This window comes from Spermophilus citellus (genome assembly GCF_964194105.1).
Source record: "Spermophilus citellus genome assembly, chromosome: 5".
Lineage (NCBI taxonomy): Eukaryota > Metazoa > Chordata > Mammalia > Rodentia > Sciuridae > Spermophilus > Spermophilus citellus.
In genome coordinates this window covers 84,580,434-84,597,547 of record NC_138186.1, presented here as the reverse complement: position 1 = coordinate 84,597,547, position 17,114 = coordinate 84,580,434, and positions in this window count along the sequence as shown.

Sequence of the window (17,114 nt, the reverse complement as noted above, 5' to 3'; positions counted from 1 at the left end):
TTCCCACCTATTGAGAGGAGAAGCTTGGCCCAGTGGGCACAGCTCCACCTACTGGAAGAGAAGTTAATCGAACTCTATGACTGCATTTATTATTATTATTATTTTCTTTTTTTTTTAATTTGGGGTTTTTTTTCTTTCATTTTCATTTTTTTTGTTGTTGTTGTTCTTTAACTTTTTTTAATGTTTTTAATTTTTTTAATTTTTTTATTTTATTATTATTTTTCTAATTTTAATTTTCATTTTTTATCATTTTTTTAATATATATTTTTATTGATTATTTAAAGCATTACATAGTTCATGATATATCATCTTTCATACATTTGACTCAAATTGTGTTTTGAACTCCCAATTTCACCCCAAATACAGATTGCAGAATCACATTTGTTACATATTCACATTTTTACATAATACCATATTAGTGACTGTTGTATTCTCCTACCTTTCCTATCCCCTACTATCCCCCCTCCCCTCCCATCTTCCCTCTCTACCTCGGCCAATTTGGAAAGCAGTATGGAGATTCCTGGGAAAGCTGGGAATGGAACCACCGTTTGACCCAGCTATTGCCCTTCTGGGACTATTCCCTGAAGACCTTAAAAGGAGCTTACTACAGGGATACTGCCACATCGATGTTCATAGCAGCACAATTCACAATAGCTAGACTGTGGAACCAACCCAGATGCCCTTCAATAAATGAATGGATAAAAAAAAATGTGGCATTTATACACCATGGAGTATTACGCAGCAGTAAAAAATGACAAAATCATGGAATTTGCAGGGAAATGGATGGCACTAGAGCAGATTATGCTTAGTGAAGCTAGCCAATCCCTAAAAAACAAATACCAAATGTCTTCTTTGATATAATGAGAGCAACTAAGAACAGAACAGGGAGGAAGAGCAGGAAGAAAAGATTAACATTAAACAGAGACATGAGGTGGGAGGGAAAGGGAGAGAAAAGGGAAATTGCATGGAAATGGAGGGAGACCCTCATTGTTATACAAAATTACATATAAGAGGTTGTGAGGGAAATGGGAAAATAAACAAGGAGAGAAATGAATTATAGTAGATGGGGTAGAGAGAGAAGATGGGAGAGGAGAGGAGGGAGGTAGTAGAGGATAGGAAAGGTAGCAGAATACAACAGTTACTAATATGGCAGTATGTAAAAATGTGGATGTGTAACCGATGTGATTCTGCAATCTGCATTTGGGGTAAAAATGGGAGTTCATAACCCACGTGAATCTAAAGTATGAAATATGATATGTCAAGAGCTTTGTAATGTTTTGAACAACCAATAAAAACAGAAAAAAGAACTAAAAATAAAGATAAAAACATCTTTATTAGATCATTTTATTTATATATAAATTACAGTTCATTTTGTCATAATTATACAAGCATGGAATATAATTTATTCTAATTCCATCTCTGGTCCTTTCTTTTTCCCTCACCTCTTCCCTTTGCCTGTTCCCTTCCCTCTACTCTATTGATTTTCTATTATTTAGTTTTTTTTAATTAGTGCCTGGTAGATATACATAAATGTAAAATTCCTTTGGTATATTCATATATGTACATAAGTAAGTTTGGTCAAATTCATTTCACCATTCTTCCTTTTCCCGTCCTTGCTCCCTCCCCCTCAATTCCCTTCCTCTAATCCACTCTCTCTTCTCTTTTCATGGAATACCTCCCTCTTCACAAAAAGGAAAGAAATCCTGACACATCTACAACATGAATGAACCTTGAAACCATTGTACTAAGTGAAATAAGCCAGTCACTAAGTGAAATAAGCCAGTCACTAATTATACAGTTACTGCATAATTCCACTTACACAAGGTATGTAGAGACAGAAAGTAGAATGGCTGCTACTTTTTTGTGTGTGACTACATGAAAATTAAAGACTTTTATGCATCAAAGAACACCACAGTGTGGAAAACAATCTCTGTAATGGGAGAAAATATTTACAAATCACATATTCCATAAGAGATAAGTATCCAGAATATGTAAATAACATGGCAGGAGCAGGGGAGAGGTACAGTGGGGAGTTCTTTAATAGGTATGTTGTCTCCCTTTGGGGATATGAAAAAAGTTATGGAAATAGACAGTGATGATGTTTGCACAACCATGTGAATATACACAATTCCACCAAACTTTACACTTAGAAACATTTAAATGATAAAATTTTTACAATATATATATATTTTTTACCACAATAAAAAGTGACTAGTTATACATGATAGGAAGTTTAAGAAAGTTTAAGCCAAAGGAAAATGTATTATAAGGCAGAAGTATCTGTCAATGCCAAAGGCAGAGTTACAAATGGTACTAGAAAATGTGTCATAAAAAGCAGAGACTAGAACACTGTGGAGAAGCAATTTCTTATCTCTGCCACTGCCTAGTGTCTGCCTCACTCTTTCTCACTGAAGTCTTGCTCTGTGTCCCCTGTTTGGAAGAATGTCAACTGTCTAGAATGTCTTGTTCTCAAGAGCTGAATTAGAAAAGGGACATACTGGCCTACATTTTCCAGTCAATCACGATGGCAGAGGCATGTGCAAACCTGTCAACTCCCACTGTAATCCCATATGGAGAAAAGAAGTTGTCAGTGAAGGGAAAACCACTTCAAACTGGCCAGCAGTGGCATTGATGGTTGCTATGAGCCCTCCCACATATTTTTAGCTTTTCATCCTTCTAAATTTTCTCTTTTTCTCCTACTGCCACCCACTTCTCTAAGGTTCTTAGTCTCACCAAACTCACTGGTCCACCTAGACATGGTTTGGGTAAAAGGTTCTATACTTGGAAGGAATTTACCTGTCATAAACCCTTTCACCAAGAATTCTGCTCCACTCTCTGTGCTCGAAACAATTCATTTGGCTCTTAAGTTAATACATAAGTCCTTTTGGGGTGACCCTAGTTGCATTTTCACAGGATTTTCTGGATATATTACTTTATTTCTCTTTGCCATTAACAAATATTTTAAAGCAATAGTGGAAATAATGACATTGGCAAGTAAGTTTGGATCAGTTGTGGTATTTGACAGACAATTCACAAAGATAGTCAAATAACTCAGATAATAAAGGCCAAAATTTATAAACTTAAAAGTACATATATATGTCATCATATATGATTTTTATTTTTAAAAAATCAGTCCTTGTGCTATATAAATTCCTTTATCATAATTAAAGAATAAGTGTTCAAAGTGGTAAAAATATGTATTATTAAATTAACTTAAAACATGGTTTCCATAGAAAAAGAAACTAAAACAGTACAAATTGCATAGAGAAAAAAGTTGGAGCAAATGAAAACCAGATGATAAATGTTGAATACTAAAGAAAGAAAGAATGGCACACAGATGGCTCAGGAGCAGAATGGAATCAGCAAAATTCAGGAACACAGAGATGAAGTCTGAACTGCTCCCAATTTTTCAGGAAATCTAACTGATTAAAAAGATGTTTGTTCTGAATTGCAAGACAGAAAATTAGAATGCCAATAAAACTCTGTGATGAAGAATGTTGGCATTGAGTCACAGAATTGGGCTCCGATCTCATTTCTGTCTCTTAAGAAGCTATATAATGTTGGGGAATAATTCAGTAACTTATCTTTAAACAAGAGGCAATAATAATACGTACTCCATTTTTTCAGGTGGACTAAAAAGTAATAAATGTAAAGCATTATGTGAGACATTTGGTTAAGTACCAAATATTTCAATAAATATTAGTCTCATCCTTTGAAAATACTATAGAGTCCAATACAGGGAATGATGCGTCAGGTCACTGATATGGTACTGAACTGATTTTATCATTCAACTCTAGTTTTTCCTCTGGATTGCTTTCCCCAAACAAAACATAAATCATCCATATCTGTGATCACTCCAAAACCCAAGGAATTGTAGATATATTCCGCGCAATTTAATCTTGGACAATGGAAGCCAGGTAAATGCTATGGGTATAGCAAGGTGATGCAGGGCTTGGGAGTACTTGCTCTGGAACCAGATGGCCAGGATTTGAGATGAGACTCTCCACCTACTATCATTGATACATACTTCACCTCATTTTGCTGACATCTTCATCTGTAATAATGCACTTACCTTGTAAGACATTTGGAAGAATTGTCTGGCAAAAATCTAGTAAAGAACATAGAACAATGCTGAACATGTTGGAGTCAAGCAATCACTGTGAATAATGTGGTGGGCATTTTGGAGAAGGATGAGTGTTAAAGAGCTTCTGACAAGGCTCTCCAATGATTTTCTTTCCTCATAGAAACACATGGGGTCAATACTTTATAATTATTAGGCAATTGCAGTTGTCATCAACATAGTATTGCTTTTCAAGGAAAGCACTGTAGAGAAGAAAAAGAAACTCCCCAAATCTCCTGAGAAATGTTCCTTGATATGTCTTGTTTCTTTCATGGACTTTGCCATTTTATTTCTATTAATGAAGAGGACAATGATTTGATGTTGCTCTGGTCCTACATTTCTTTCCCAAATAGGCAATAAGAGGACGCGTGTGTGTGTGTGTGTGTGTGTGTGTCACACACACACATACACACGCACACACCCTTCTGAAACACTCACTTTGTCATACCCTCAAGGGTAGGCTATGGATTGCAGGAAAAATTCTTCTATGTTTGCTCCTTTGATCAATAAGCCTCACATCCTGGGGACCCAGAACCCCACTTCAACAAAGTTGAAGACTGGGCAATTAACATCTAATATCATTTTACCACTATCTTTGATGAAAAATAAAGAATCTGTAGGAAAAAAAAAATTCTGACTGCTTTCCATCTTCTGATATTTTGAAATCTTTGTCTCATTACAAAATAAGACCCAGCAAAGGGAATGGAAATAACCTTGTTTGGGGCAATGTAAAAGAACTTGGATTCAGGAAATTTGAGTTTTAGCCCCAGCCCCAACTTTAACCTGGTGACTTTTGGAAACATCAACTAAGTTCTCTGAAGCTGTTTTTGCTTTCCTCACTTGAAAACAATTGAACAAGGGAGTCCATTCTAAGTTGTTAATAAATACAGAAAAATCCCCTGCTTGACTTTCTTATCCTAGTAATTGAGAGATTTAAAATAAATTTGTCAGGAGTGGAGCTAGCTCTCTGTAGCATTTTATGTGAGAAGAAATCCCCACTCTCCCCTCATTCCACTTGTCCTACTCTGGGTATCTGAGAGAAACCCACCCTTTCAGGAGGCCATGAAAAATGGTTCTCATGGCAAGGGAGGGCTGGGCCCTGTGACCTTGACTATAACCTTTGACCCTCACATTCAAATTCCTGCTTTCAAGGTCTCCTCTATTCAAGCTGCCACTTCTACCCTGGGCTCACATGGAGGCATAACTCTCACAACTTTAAATTCTTCCTTAAATTCCTTCAGTACAGTTGAAACAGTACCAAAATGTTTAGAAATCACTGATGCTAGGAGAAAACAAAAGGAGAAAAACATGATCAAGTAGATAATTGGATTTAGAGGGTATAATTTGCTTATCTTCAGCCTCGGTCTGTCACCCACCTCCACCCACACAGGAGAGGCCACATAAACTCCTCCTACCTGGGAGCATATGTCTAAATGCCCAGTGAAGGAGAAGTGCTCCCATCCCTGAGTCCCAGCTTCCCGAGGACCCAAAGCTTCCCAGATCACCGCATCAGGAATGACTGCCCCTTTTGAGAGATGTACCCCAACCCCAGGACTGTCGTTCCCTCACCAGGACAATCATATCACTAACAAGTGTTCACTTGAGGTAAAAAGAGCCCATGGGGCTCTGTGGGACAGAGGTCCCTTCCTTATCCTGTGAAGCCAAATAATGGATTTTCCTATTCGAGAATTTATAGACCAACCTCCCGAATAAAAAAGGTCTCCCAATTCTCACAAAATATTTTTATATAGACAAGCTAGTTCATAAAGAAAAGGAACCTGTGGGAGTGTAGAGTTGTACAAAAAGACACACCTTGAGAAGCTCAAGGGGCAACCAAACCTCCACTAACAAGCACCTATTTTGCTATTTTTTCTTTTTTAGTTGCATTTATTCTTCTCCAGCTGTGAGTAAAAAGGAGAAGAAAGGGGGCAGGGGAGATATTTCAAGAGCAAAGGAAAGTAGGTGGAAAATGATAGTAATAAGTACTTGTGAGATGATTAATCAAGACTCTTTGATTCTATTAGGAGATTAAAATTCCATAAATTCTAGGTCAAACTTTACTTGCCATGACTTATTCACTAACCAAAACAGTCTAGAGGAATGATAGCAGAATTTGGCAATACTGCCTCTTTCTATACTGTCCAAAGGTTAATGATCTCTTCAGTTTCAACATCAGGAGTTACTTTCATAAAGTCAAAAAGCAACTCTTACTCTAGGCAATATTTTTTTACTCTAAGAATAACAAATTACTATGCATCAATTATATACCAAGATAAAAATGCATCCTAAAAAGTTGTATGGCAATAGAAGCAAGCAGACTGCTTTAATAACAACTCAGATCTCTCTTCATCTTTAGTATACAACAGGAATTTTTAATTTGGCAACAAATTTGGGAGTTTTCTTTTCTTAATCCTCCGCTGCCCCCTCGTGGCAGTAAAATGAGATGCCCAACACAAAGAATATTTGGTTGTATTTCCACCATTAGAGTACCTCTATTGTACTTTATGCCTATTATAAATCTTAAGGTCAATAAACACACTTGACAATGTGATTAACAAATTTAAACTTTGAAAATATTATAGACTTGCAAAAAATTTAAAATAGTACATAGAGGTCCTTTATACCTGTCACCCAGCATCCTCCAATGGTGACATCTTAAATAACTATAGGCATTACTAAAGCCATGGTATTGATTGGCATGATACAATTAACTAGACTACAAACCTTACTCTATATTTTTTATCTTTTTTACATGCATTTATTTGTATATATTTTTCAAAACTTGAGGCAATTTTAATACATATGTAGATTTATTTACCTACCAATCTAATCAAGATACAAATTTATCTCTTCACTAAGGAACTCCCTCATGCCTCTCGTAGCCACTCCTTGTCTCCTTCCTGATCCCTGGCAACTATCTATCTGCTGTTCATCAAAATAATCATTGTCATTTTGAGAATGTCATATAAATGAAATCAAACTATATAACCTTTGGAAGATTTTTTTTCCATTGAAAAGCAAACGCTCTTACAATCATCCAAGCTGGGTGAGGTGGCACACAGTTGTAATCCCAGTGGCTCAAGTGGCTAAGACAGGAGGATTGTGAGTTCAAAGCCAGCCTTAACAATGGTGAGGTGCTAAGCAACTCAGTGAGTCCCTGTCTCAAAATAAAATTAAAAAAAATAGGGCTGGGGATGTGGCTCAGAGGCTGAGAACCCCTGAGTTCAATCCCTGGTATCCCCCTTCCCCCAAAAAAACTATCATGCAAGTTGTTATATTATCCATGTTCCTTTAATGGAGTGGCATTTCAATTACTTGGTCTTGCTCCTTCACTGGAATCCTCAATATGGAGTATCACCTCACCAGCCTTTTATAAAGTGTTCAAATGAAATAACTGAAATTGTTATAATGAGGAATAACAGATGTGACAAAGGAAGAAGGATCACAAAGAAGGAAAGTCCTAACTATTCTAAGGAGAAAGAAAACGGGGTTGGGGTTGGGGTTGGAAACAATACCTACGTGCCTAAAGTGTATTATACAGGATGCCAATGGGTCTAATGTGAAAAAAAAAACTGTTTAATGACAAAGTATAGAAAATAAAAGCAAATGTTATTGCTGTGAATTTACCATTGACATGGTAATGTATGTCTTGAATTCTAAGAGAAGGTGATGATATTCCATGCTTTCAAGCCTTTAGACCAACCACCACAATTGTTATGATATCCAAAAGTATATTTAGTAATAAGTAATTATTATGTTAATTATTAAAATTAGTTAAAACTAAAAATTAAAATATTTTGCATTATCCCTGCATTCTCAAGCAAGGTCAACAAGAAATTATATAATTTAATATGAACACACAGAGCCACATTTGTTCATAACTTTATAAAGTTAACTTTTTATAAACTTTATAAAAGGCTGGTGAGGTGATACTCCATATTGAGGATTCCAGTGAAGGAACACTTAAAATTGAGCACTTAAAATACAGGACTAAAACATCTTCAGTGTTTATAAAGTGTTCAAATGAAATCCACTAAGATCCTCCACTAATCCCTACAATGGAAATCTAACCAGTTGGCTACTGCTGGTGCTCAAAATTAGTCCTTATTTCTCTCCATCTACATTTCTTTCTTTCCATGATTTTCCCCCTTCACTTCCTCTACTGCTACTCCTAAATCTTTCATTTATGTACACAAATGTTGTGGTTTGGATGTGAGGCATCCCCTAAAAACTCACATGTGAGATAATGCAAGAAACCTCAGAGGAGAAATGATTTGATTGTGAGAATCTTAACCCAATCAGTAAATTGATCCCTGATGGGATTAACTGAGCATTAACTAGAGGCAGGTGGGGTGTGGCTGGATGAAGTGGTTAATTAGGGGTTTGGCTATGGGATATATATATTTTGTATCTGGAGCTAGAGTGAGTCAGTCTCTCTCTCTCTCTCTCTCTCTCTCTCTCTCTCTCTCTCTCTCTCCCCCTCTCTCTCTCCCTCTCTCTCTCTCTGTCTCTCCCTCTCTCTCTCTCTCTCTCTCCCTCTCTCTCCCTCTCCTTCCTCATGTGAACTGTTTCCCCCTGCCACCCTTGCCACCCTGATGTTCAGCCTCACCTGGAGCCCCAGCCAGCCTTCCATGGATTAAGACCTCTGAAACCATGAGCCCTCAAATAAACTTTTCCTTCCCTATAGCTGTAGTGGTCAGTTCTTTTAGTCATAGCAGCAAAAAAGCTGACTAAAATAGCAAGGAAGTTATTAATCACTGGTTCTTATTATATTCACTTATGCATTTCTGAACATCCACAATATAGAAGGTAATGTCAGGTACTGTGAGGTACCTAGCATGGGTATAATACTTTATTCTTCCTTGTGGTTAGTATCTAAACAAATTAGCCAAAGTTCTGAAGGGAATCAGACCTAAAAAATAGATATTACCTTCATTCATTCCAAAAAGTAAATGTTTGATATCCACCAGGTTGAGGCTCCACTATGCCAAGCTGCAGATACTGAAGATTCAAAACTGAGCAAGGCAATATCTCTGCCCTCCAGAAATTTGTTTTTAATTGCACCTGAGATGTATAGGAGAGAAAAGTAGAAGGAAAAAAGGGGGGCAAAGGACTCTCATAAACTGCCAAGAGAAATAACATTAACCTGGATTGAATTTCCTAAAAACAGGGAAAATCCTTTTCAGTGTGCTTCTGTAAAATCAAAAAGAAAAATAAAATCCTTCAAACCACAAATTTTTCTTGCTGATTTATGTTCTTATCTTATATTCCTAAATAACTTCTCCTGTTCTTCAATATCTGTCAGCCTGATTCCTAAGAAAACAAAATATATGGTAACTTGTAGTAAGGGGTTAGGAGAAAACACACAAACTAGCAAATGAAAGGCTTTAGAAGGAAAGGTAGTTGTCTGTTTTTACTTGTTTGAGATGTCAGGACTTTTAGTGCATAACTTTATTATGATAACATTATTATTACTCACCAACTCCATATTTCAGAGTCCCCAGAGTCATTGAATATATCATATAGATAGCATTTATCTATAAATATAGTATTTTATAGTTTTTCTCTATATATCTATATATAGAGAGAGAAAGAAAAAGTCTATATGTAGGGGAGAAAATTCAAAAAATGCAAGCTTACAATATGGTAAGTGAATCAAGACCAACAGGAATAAAAACCATCAGTCCACATTGAAATGCAACTTACTTGATTACTAAGTTATATACCATACACCCAGTTCAAACGCCATCATCTGATCCTGGCTTGCCCATGAAGACATCCTGAATCCAATCTTATTGCCATTGGATCTGGAAATGGCCTTTAAATCTCTGGCAGAACCTTTCCCCCACCTCCCAAATAGTCATTTCCCATTGGTTTCAGCTGGTACACCAGAGGAAATCTATTGGTGTCACAGTTTTAAGCATATTTTAAAATACAATGCACTAGCTTAGAACAGATAGCAATTCCACTTTTCCACTGATGAGGGAAGGCAGAATGCCAAGAGCAGAGGTGAGTATGGGAGACTTAGCCATTAGCAATGGCCTCACAGGGCAGGAAGCAGGAACAGGAAAGTCATCAACAGGCTAAAATTCAAATACAAGGTAAAACAAGGGGCTATTCACTCTGATGGTTTTTGACTATCTGCTACCTGCCATGCAAAAGTCCGAATTTTGCTCTTATGATGTTGTACAGGGAAAAAGCAGTTGTACAGCTTATTCAAGGCACTTAATTTTCCTATATCTTAGTATCACTTGGAATAATAAATATGGTAGATATTAGTTTTCTATTAGCCCTGTAACAAAGTACCACACATTAGTGGCTTAAAAACAACAGAAATTTGTCCCGTCATGGTTCTGGAGTCTGGGTCTGAAATCTGGGTTTCAGCAGAGCCATTCCCTGTGAAAGAGGTAGGATACACTTCTTTTCCTCTCCTAATATCTGGTGATTTGCTGGTAACCTTAGACTTTTTTTGGTTTGCAGTTTTCATAACTCCAATCTTGCATTAGTCATTGCTATGTGTCTGTCTTAATGTAGCCATGTTCATATGATCTAAAAGGACACCAGTTTTATTGTATTGGGGGCAATCCTTCACCAGTAGGACCTCATCTTATTATATCAGCAATTATCTTATTTCCAAATAAGGCCATAATCTGAGGTGCTAGCAGTTAGGACTTTATGTTTTTAGAGAGGACACATTCAATTTTTCATAAGAACTAAATTAGAAAACTTCTTAACCTTTATAATTTTTAACACACAATGCAAAAATAATAATAATAATGGATAAGATAACCAGTTTTTAAAATGCCAGTCACCAGCTATCATCAGCCTCTGATAACCAATTCCAGGCACCATGTAATCACCACCTTCTGAAATAAGGGGGTTCTATTTGATTCCTAATATTGTCCAAATCTACTCATTAGTAATGATTTGGCAACTTGAGCTTGCTCACAGCATCCTTTCAGATATTTGAAGACAAGCATTAAAATCCACACTGCCTCTTTTACCTGCTGAGTGTTACCCATCCTTTGATCATTCAACCTGACACTATTATGGCCATTTTGCCCCACATGGATTCCTATTGGTGCACCTTCTTAATTGCAATACTGGTAACTTGTCCTAAGGCCCTGAAACACAGAGACTATATTAGAACATGACTAGAAATTGGAGACATTTGCTTTTGTTACCAATGCACACTTTGTTGCCAGTTACTGCTGCCCTCATCCTGAACTCAGGTGTATGTTTGAACTTTTACATAATTGGGATAACATAAAAGGGAATAAAAGCCAACTACCAATCAGAGGAAAGCATCATCCAAAGTTCTCTCATCACTCCTTCACCCTAGGGATATAAACTAGCATTATAACAGACAGAAGAGAGAAACGGAGAGAGAAGGGAAAGCATATGGAAATGGTAGGAGACCTTCAAGGATACATAAAATTATAAGAGGTTATGAGGGGCAAGGGGGAGGGAAAAAAAAAAGGGGAGAGAATTGAACAACAGCAGGGGAGGTAGAGAGGGAAGATGGGAGGGGAGGGGAGGGGAGGGGGGATAGTAGGGGATAGGAAAGGTAGCAGAATACAACAGTCACTAATATGGCATTATGTAAAAATGCGAATATGTAACAGATGTGATTCTGCAATCTGTATTTGGGGTGAAAATGGGAGTTCAAAGCACAATTTGAGTCTAATGTATGAAAGAGGATATATCATGAACTATGTAATGCGATAAATAATCAATAAAAAAAAAAATAACAGACAGAAGAGAGAAAGCTCTGACTTGCGGCTCACAAGAGACAAAGGAAAAAAGGCAAAAGATAAGACTTGGAACTTGCTGGTTTCTGAAAGGAAGTAAATGACAGGAAAAGAGAGAAAAGTGAGAATTTCAGAATCAAGAGCAGAGATAAAATACAGGGTTGCTGGGGGTGGGATTGGGCCTAAAGAAAGAAGTGAGAGTAAATAAATCTCTCTTCTAGCAGGAAATGTCCTTGTGGAGACACTGTAAAGGTCTGGACAGTGAGGACTCAAATGCTCCTGCCTAAGACCAAAGCCCACACTCTTACCTACTGCAGTATCTGTATAAGAATGAGTCCAGGGAACTATTGGCAGGATGGGCAACCAGGGGTCAATTTTGCCTGAGTTGTAATGGGGCAGGGATTGAGTGTGTCAGAAAGAAGGCAGATTTGAATGACCATATAGTATCTATACCCTGTGGCATGTAGCCCAGTCTCCTAGACTTAGGTTTGTGCCAGAGAGAAAGAGAGAAGGAAGGAGAGAAAAAGAGAGAAAGGGGAGAGATAAATAGATGGTGGGGAGAGAGGGGAAACTACAGTAAAAGGAGAAATTTTAAAAGTGGTTCCATTAAAAACTCTGAACATGAGGCATAAGCAACCCCACTCCTGAATCCAAAGGATATAATATAGCAGAGTCAGGGAAACAAAATAAGGTACCAGCTGGAGCTGCAGTCTCCAACGGCGGCACTAGGATGCTCAAAGGGAAAAAAATCTAAATTTGTAGACAGAACTCAATTTTGTACAGCTGTAGGATTTTCAGATTCTTGCTGGAGTTTGCTCTCAGCTCCTAAAAGCTGTTCTCAGTTTCTTGCCACATGGGCCTCCAACATAGGGAACCCAAAGCATGACACTCATTTCTTCAAAATCAGAAAATCCAACAAGAGGGGCACTGCAATCTAACGTACACAGGGTTATTTTTGCCATGTTCTATTGGCTAGAGGCAAGTTGTAGATAACTCGAGGGGAGGGGATACACATCAGCATGAATATTAGCAGTCAGGTTCATGAGAACCACCCTAAGTTGTCCACCTCAACTGCTTTAACCAAGATAAAAGTTTTCTCTCGTGTAAAGGAAATCTGAAGGTAGACAGTTTAGGGTTGCTCCATCATAATCAGGGACCCAGTTTCTTCAAACTCTTCAGCTCCCTCGTAATCCTTAGGGGTTGGCCTTCCTCCAATGAACCAAAAGGTTGTGTCAGATAAGAAAGGAAAAAAAAGAGGATCTCTTGTGACAGCCCTCAGCATCTTTGGGGGGAGCATGAAATATTCCTGGATGCTCCTGGGAAAGACTGGGAAGTAGTATTCTGCAGGCTGCAGGTCCTACACTATTTAGATTGGATGGGTAATGTTATATTCAGCATTCCATTTTATCCAAGCCAGTGTGGTCTGGAAAACTCGTTATATATCAGTGATTCCCAGATCGTTGGCTTAACAATTTAGATTTAGAACCTAAACCTAGACTTGCTGAACTACAGCTTCTATAATTAAGACCAGAATTTTTTGTGAAATTAAGCTCCATGGGGAAGTCTTATGATCAATCAAGTTTAAAAACTATCATCACAGACATTTATAAAAAATCACTATATCTTTTCCCTAGTCTCCAAGCTATGCTTCCTCAGCTTGGAATACAGATTTAGTGTTAATCTAAGTATCAGTCTAGTGATTCTAATGACTCTTGTTGTGTAAGTACCTTCGTCTATTTTCTGTTGCTATACCCAAGACTGCATAATTTATAAGAAAGATTAGTTTATTTGGCATGGTTCCAAAGGCTGGAAGTTCAAGATCAGGAACTCATCTGATGAGGTCCTGTTCTGGTGGGGAACTCTACAGAATCCCAAGGAAGTGCCAGGAATCACGGCATGTGAAAAAGGCACATGCAGGAGAGAGGGAGGGAACAGAGGGACGACAACCTGCTCTCAGAAGAATTGCACTAATCCCTTCATAAGGGTGGAGACCCCAAAACCTAATTCCTTCTTAAAGGCCCCACAACCTCTCAACACTGTTTCACTGAGGATTAACCCTCCGTGTTGGTGGGGACAATCCATAATCAAACCATAGCAGGAAGGATGCATTAATCATATTAGTCATTTAATTGGCATTAGCAGGTAAGCTAGAAGTACCCATTAACACTTAGCTAGAAGGTTTTTCAATCTCAACACTTTTGATTTTTGGGACCAAGCAATTCTTTATTGAAGGGGGCTGTTCTGTACATTGTAGGATGTTTATCAGCATCCTTGGCCTCTACCCACTAGAAGCCAATATCACCAGTTCTGAAAAACAAAACTATCTATAGACATTGTCATCTGAGAGCAAAATCACCCCAAGAACCACTATCCTTCATCATTTTACAGGAGCCCTGAAAATTTGTGGCAATAAATAAGGTTGAGTGGGAATCGAGAATGTGTACTTAGAGTGTTGCACTCTGGATATGATAGTCCATGCCCCTGTTTTCCTATGTGTACATAAACCACTTTATTTCCATATAATCAGTCCACATTTTGTATATCACCCCCTTCTCCACAGACCCCACCCCAGCACATAAAGCAAAGAATGAGGAGAAAGGTGGAGGAAACTGGTGATCAAATGTCTTAAACCTCACTTGTGTTAACCCCTTGTAAAATTAATGCTTACTCTAACCTGCCCTCATACATTCCAGATGGCATAATTAATAGATTTAAGTAAGGAAGATGTGCTATAAACATGTTTTGAGCTAAAATAAAAAGAACACAGATAACAAATAGGTGGTAATTTTGATTTTTATTGATAAATCATGATTTCCTATTAAGTATACATAAAAGGGTGCAAGTAACAATAACACAGCATTCCAACATTTAAAATAAAAACTTTTTTAATCACCTTGATCAATATATAAAGCTTTACTTCCTGGAAAAATAATGTTTTATTGCAACAGTACTCTTCTCATATGTAAAACAGCTTCTCAAAGTGAGGGATTTACAAATGAAACTTTATACAGCTTCCTTTGTACAAAAGGATCTACTTCACCATATCAACTGCACCCTACCAAAAGTCCAAAACACAAAGGCTTGAAGGACCAAAATCAAGCCATGTCCTACTGATGTTATCAAAGATAAATCCTAAAAATCTCCCAATGGAGCATGGAACTACCCTCTACCACCAATTCAATACCCTGGGCAGTAGATGGTAAGTGTTGACCTCATGACAATATGACATAGAAAGATTCTTAAACATAGCAACACATGTGCCAATATAATTCCCATAATAGAGACACATACATACCAATATAAGTGTCCTCTGACATGAGAAAGTTGGAAATCATCTAAGAAATGTGTATTTTCCTGTGTTATAATTGGAATGAAAATGACAATATATTTAAGGAATGATGCAACATGACACTGGGTTTTGATGAGGCACATATAAACAGACCTCACTGCCTAGAAACAGTTTTAATGAAAGCCAATTCTTACTGGTATGTACTTAATTTAAAAATGACCTTTGCTGTTTAGTTTCTTGAAGAAAGAAGAATAATGGTCCTTGACTCAAAGTAATGATAAAAAATAAAATAAAACTGAACTTCAAATTCCTCCCAATGTGATTTAAGATGCTTAATATTAACATAAATATCTGAAGAGGCAACAAGAAAATGTTAAGTTCGTAAAACTGCTAAGCCTTACTAAAGAGTGAAAATATGGGGAAATGTTAAATATACTCTTCTGCTGAACAGAGCCGTCTTCTGAGAATGTAAAAGGTTCTGGTGGTTTACTCAAGAGTGAGTCCACTTGTCTTAAATTTACAACGTGAAAGAAATTATGCACCCATCAACAGTAACTTGACCCATGGTAGTCACTTGGCAGACTCAAAACAATTGCTAACCTGGTGCTGAGAAATCTTGCCAAAGAGGTATTTACAACATATTTTTATAGAAATGAGTATTCAATAGTTCGATAAAGCAAATTACAAAAAGTTAGGTTGTTACAAGGGAACTCCAGATTATGCGAGCAGTCTAATAAGATCTCTCTTTAAAAAATAAAAATTAAAAAAAATAAAGAAAAATCATAGTTCCAATTTTTTAATGTCATGGGACACCTAAAAATGTCAAATTACATAGCTGAATTAAGTCAAAACAAAGTTAATTGACATTATATTGCCAATCTATTTATAACCATATTTAGCAAAAGCAGAAATAAAGACTAAATATGTTTTTTATTTCCATATAATCAGTCCAAAAAAAAAAAAAACAACTATACTCAGATTCAACAGAACTGACACAGGGAAAGTTGTGCCTTCAATTCTGAAAAATCCTATGTTTAGGACATGACGTTGCATAGATAAGAACAAACTGTATACCTGCTTTATACCTGCTTTCTATATAAGCAAACTGCTCCCCATATTATAAAATAACTGAAATACTAAGCCCAAGATATTTCTTTTAGAATATTTTGAAAAGCATGGTGCAGCAGACAACATAAAAAGAGGAAGCCTTTTAATGACTGAGCACACTGTAATGGGCTTTCATTTCTTTTTTGGAACAGTAACTAAAGGCAGTAAGATGGTGGTCCTATCCTAGGACTTTTTGGCTATTGGTTATTCCCAACATTCAGTCTGTGCAACCACTGGCCAGAAAAAAATGCAAGTGAGATATTCTTAACAAGTGAGATATTCTTAATAAGATTCCCAGGCGGTGGAAAAGATGAGATTAGTTCATATGAGTAAGCGAAACTGACAGTATTCTCAATTGACGAGCTTCGGCACAAGCAAACTTAAAGGTAAAATGAGTATTTTTTTTTAATATTACTACTCACAACATGTGAAGAAAATAGCCTGGGCTATTGGTTAATTATCATGACTATGTTCACACCCTCTCTCCTTATGTCTGCAGCCTTGAAACACTGAAGATCCAGCTCCATTGCCTGTAGTAGAAGAGGCCAGGACACCTCCACAGCCCACACGCTTTGAGGCTGTTCTAACTCATCCTTTCTCCTCCTCTTTCTCCTCCTCACTTTTAATATATTTATATAAAATGAGATGAGTTACAAGGTAACTTTTAACCTGAAAATCTGAAGTACTTCACATAAAAAGTATCTGAGTTCTAGTTTTTAAATGAACCTGTCTTCCAGTGGCCTTTCCATTCCTACTATACGACACTAGAAGTTCAATGTAAATTATTTACTGCAGAATGTAACCTTGGATAGTCCAAGGTTCCTGGGAAGAGCAGGAGAGGTAGACT